This window comes from Eupeodes corollae, chromosome 3 (assembly GCF_945859685.1).
Source record: "Eupeodes corollae chromosome 3, idEupCoro1.1, whole genome shotgun sequence".
Lineage (NCBI taxonomy): Eukaryota > Metazoa > Arthropoda > Insecta > Diptera > Syrphidae > Eupeodes > Eupeodes corollae.
The window spans coordinates 115,069,707-115,074,795 of NC_079149.1; positions in this window are offsets into that span (position 1 = coordinate 115,069,707).

The following is a 5,089-nucleotide window of genomic DNA, read 5'->3' on the forward strand; positions in this document are numbered from 1 at the left end:
TTCTACAAGAGATAAAGAAATAATGGTATAATTTGTTAATAAATAAATGAATTTAAAAAAGTTTGTTTGTATGGTTTAAATGTTATATCGTAATTTCAGCAAAAAATAATCCTTAATCTGACATCTGTGCATTAATTCTCATTGTTCGTCACCACTTCCAAAGAAAAAAACTAATTTAAGCAAATGTCAATAAAAAAAGGAAGCGAGGCGGAGGGAGAGAGAGAGAAATGATATAAATTTCAAGAATTAGGAATCCATAGAGATCAATTTTTTTTTACAGAAATTTGAGCCTTTTCATAATTTTTAAGAAGTATGCACAAGTCAAAAAAAATTCCATTCAAATGGACATGGCTAAATCAATTCAATTTGATTTACCAGGCGATCATGCCGCCAAAGAAGGTACAACTATATTTTGTATTTTGTCTTGCTGTGCATTTTGTTTTTCCTTGCATAAACACACTAAAAGAAATTTAGGAGAGTGGGCGTACTCAATCTATCAATAGTGTTAGGTGATCGTGATAGCATAATTATAGAAACATAACTAACACACCCGCATATTTTTTGCTTTTGTTTTGGTTTTCTTTGGAAGTATTGATAAAAGACGGAATATAGAGGTAACACAAAAATTGGGTACAATATACCGACTACGCATCATGATCACCTAGTACGCAGGGAAGTATTTGTTTAATAGTTATCGTAAAAACCAATACATAAGTTGGTTCATGAATTGGAAAGGAGACAATATTTTTTTTTCTTAACTAAGTAGATAAAAAAGAAGAAGAGAATAAAAAGGTGAGGGAGTTCAGACGCAGTGGAATAAAATAAAATACTTTTTAAATTATATATTGCCAAAAGAAATAATAGTGAATCAGTTAAACATAAATTATATTTATTTTATATTAATATTTTCAAATACGAAAGATTTTTACTTACCGCTGCTTAATTGTTGTACGAACCTTGCAAGTTTTAAAAAAATAAAAAAAATAGTCGATAGCTGTTTTTATTATTTTTATTTGTGTTTTTATATAAACTTAAATTACTGTAGTAATTTATACAAACATTAATATACGTTCTTTTTTATTCCCTTTCTTTTGAACGGGGAAGTTATTGATTGAGATTGATGTCAAGTAATTCAGCATCAAAGCGGCGCGCGTCGGTAATCCAAGGGACCACGAAATCATAATTACTAGATGTCAAATTTACCAGATCAATAGCAATTGGCATTTGGAATATGTATTATATACTTGTACTTCAATTTTAGCCCTCAGTTTCTAAAGCTTGAATAACATTTCGTTTTAAGGCTCCCCAATCAACTAATGGATAAGAACGAGCTCTATTCTATGCCATCACATTTTTCGACTTGTATGGTATTAGTGGATCAAATATAAATTCTGCCTTAAGTAACTTTGTTTCAGCAGTCGTCTTCAGTCTGACATCATAGAAGAGAAAAAGAAATAAGAAATAAGAAAAAAAAAACAAATAATACGAATATCAATAAAGAAGGAAAGTAACAGCTACATAACAAAATGCAAAATATAGCTTCTTTGTCAGCATGGTCTCCTAATGTATTCATGTCATTTTTCTATAAAAAGACTACAAGTTATAACTCAGTTTCACCAGAGACCTTTTTTTTTTTTAAAAAAAGGTTACGCATGGTTTTTAAAAAATTATCGCAAGTGAAACAGATCCATTCACACTGCGACTCAATTCGATTTGATGTAGCGTAGCGGGCGCTCATGCCGCTAAAGAAGGTACAACATCATTTTTGGTTTTGTCTCTTTGCTTTCTTCAATTGTGCTTTTCTATTCATATTCTATTTTTTTAAATTGTGTTTCTCTTAAATCACATATACTAAAAAAATTTAAGAGAGTGTAGTTGGCAAAACCTACAATAGTGTTGGTAATCGCGGTTGCATAGTTAGAACAAGAAACTAACACATCACACCGATTTTTTAACATTTTTTCCTTGGAAGTATTGAAGAGCTTAAAACCTACTACGGATCATGATCGCCTAGTGTGCAGGGAAGGACTTGTTTTTGAGAATCGTCATCTCTACGCACTCTTAAATAGAAATTGGTAAATAAAAGAAGTAGAACAAAATAAAAAAAGGTTAGATAGTTCAGACTAAATGGGAAGTTTGTATTACCATTTATTATTTTAATGTAATTTTAATAATTTTTTAAAATATTAACATCGATTAATATATTAATTTATATTAAAATCAATATAGGTTTTTTCTTTTCTTTCCTGTTTTTTTCTTTTTTTTTCTCTTCTTTTCTTTTGTTTAGAACTACATAGAAAGCAATTGATTGAGAATGAGCATCGTAGAAGGATCTGTGGCCACGAAGTCATACTTTCTAGATGTCAAATGTACCAGGTCAATAGCAATCGGCATTTTTAATATGTACGTCAATTTTACCTCTCAGTTTCTAAAGTTTGAATAACATCTCATTTTTAGACTTCCCGAGAGAATCAATTAGCATATAAACCAATTACATGGATGAGAGCGAGATCTAATCCATGCCAACAAATCTTACGACTCGTAGGGTATTAGTGGATCAAATAATAAATTCTTCTTCGTCGTCTTCAGTCTGACATTCTACAAGAGAAAAAGAAATAATTTTATAATTTGTTGATAAATAAATTAGTTTTAGAAATGTTTGTTTGTATGTTTTCAAATCAAAAACGTTATTTTAGCAAAAAATTAATCCGTAAGATGCTTCGTAGCAGGTGTTATTTTCGACATCTCTGCATTAATTCTAATTGTAAAAAACAAGCAAATGTCAATAAGGAAGGAAGACAGAACACAAAAGTATGAAAAAACGCAGAAATACCAAACGCCTTCTTTGTCACCATGATCGCCTAATGAATGAATGGAATGTTTGTATGGATTGATATAAGTTTGAAGATTTAGGGACTCAATAGAGATATATTTTTTTTAGAAATATGAGTCTTTTCATAATTTTTAGGAAGTATCACAAGTCAAAAAAAATCAATTCAAGTGGACACTCGATTCAATTTGATTTACCAGGCGATCATGCCACCAAAGAAGGTACAGCCATATTTTGTATTTTGTCTTGCAGTGCATTTCTATTCTTATTCTATTTTTGTTTTTTTTTTGCTTAAACACACTGAAAGAAATTGAGGAGAGTGGGCGTAATCAATCTATCAATAGTGTTGGGTTATATTGATTGTATGATAATAAACCTAACCAACACATACGCATATTTGTTGCTTTTGTTTTTTTTTTCTTTGGAAGTATTGATGAAGGACGGAGTGTAAATCTTCAAAAAAATGGGCAAAAAATACCGACTACGCATCATGATCGCCTAGTACACATGGAAGTATTTGTTTTTGGACAATGGTTATCATAAAAACAACACGCGCTCATAAATAGAACGTTGTTCCATGAATTAAAAAGGAAAAAACATTTTTTTTTTTCCTTAACAAAGTAGAAAAAAAGAAGAAGAGAATAAAAAGGTGAGGGAGTTCAGACGCAGTGAAATAAAATGAAGCACTTTTTAAATTATTTATTTTCAAAAGAAATAATAGTTAATCAGTTAAACATAAATTGTATTTATTTTGTGTTAATATTTTCAAATACGAAAGATTTTTACTTACCGCTGCTTAATTGTTGTACGAACCAAGTTTTAAAAAAATTGAAAAAATTGTCGGTAGCTATGTTCTTATTATCTTTGTTTACTTTAATAAATGTGTTCATATAGACTTAAATTATTGTAGTAATTTATGCAAACATTAATATACGTTCTTTTTTAATTCTTTTCTTTTGAATGAAGAAGTTATTGATTGAGATTGATGTCAGGTATTTCAGCATCGATGCGGCGTCGGTAATCCAAGGGGCACGAAGTCATACTTTCTAGATGTCATATTTACCAGATCAATATAAATTGGAATTTGGAATATGTATTATAATATATGTACTACAATTTAAGCTTTCACTTTCTAAAGCTTGATTAACATTTGATTTTTAGGCTTCCCGATACAATCAATCAAACGAGCTCTATTCTATTTCATCAAATCTTTCGACTCATCTGGTATTAGTGGATCAAATAATAAATCATATTTTCTTGAAAAAGCTTGCCTATGATTTTTAAAAAGTGATCACAACAGCCGACTCAATTCGGTTTGATGTAACAGGCGCTCATGCCGCTAAAGAAGGTACAACACAATTTTTGGTTTTGTCTTTCTTTGCTTTCTTCAATTGTGCTTTTCTATTCATATTCTATTTTTAAACTGTATTTCTCTTAAATCTTAAAGAAATTGAGGAGAGTGGGTGTGTCCAAACCCACAATAGTGTTGGTAATCGCGGTTGTATTACAACTTTTCTCTTGAAAGTATTGATGAACTTAAAACCTACTACGCATTATGATCGCCTCGTTCGCAGGGAAGGACTTGTTTTTGAGAATCGTCATCTCTATGCACCCTTAAATAGAAAGATATTTTTATTATAAAAAAAAAGGGGAAAGAGTTCAGACTCAGTGGGATAGAAATAAAGGAATTTTATGCCGTTTACAATTACAAAAAGTAATGAATTAGTTTTATTCTATTAAAATTATTATTATTTTGTAGAGATATTTTTTAGTTTTGGAATATTAGTTAATAATTACTACTGAATTAAGAAGAAATTGAATAGAAATATGATGTATATATTTGTTTTTTTTTTTCGTATAACAAATATTGGTATTAGATTTAATCATTTTTTTAAGGAATTCAAACAAAAATATGTCTTCTTTTTCTGTGATACTTACTTCAGTTTCTAGGCCTGGAATAACCAATCAGCAAATCAATTAATCATATGGACGCAATCAAGAGTTTCGGCTCGTCTGCTAGTTGTGAATCACATAATCAATTGTCTTTTAAGTCAATTTGTTCCACCAGACTACTTCAGTCTGACATTCTAGACAAAAAAAAAAGAAATGTAATATTTGTTAAACAATAAATTTATTTTAAACATTTTTGTTTGTATGGTTTTAAATGTTATAATAAAGAATGACAAAATTTAGTCCATAACATGCAAAACGGTTTTTGATGTTTTATTTAAATTAGAAAATAGGAAAACTATTATAAAA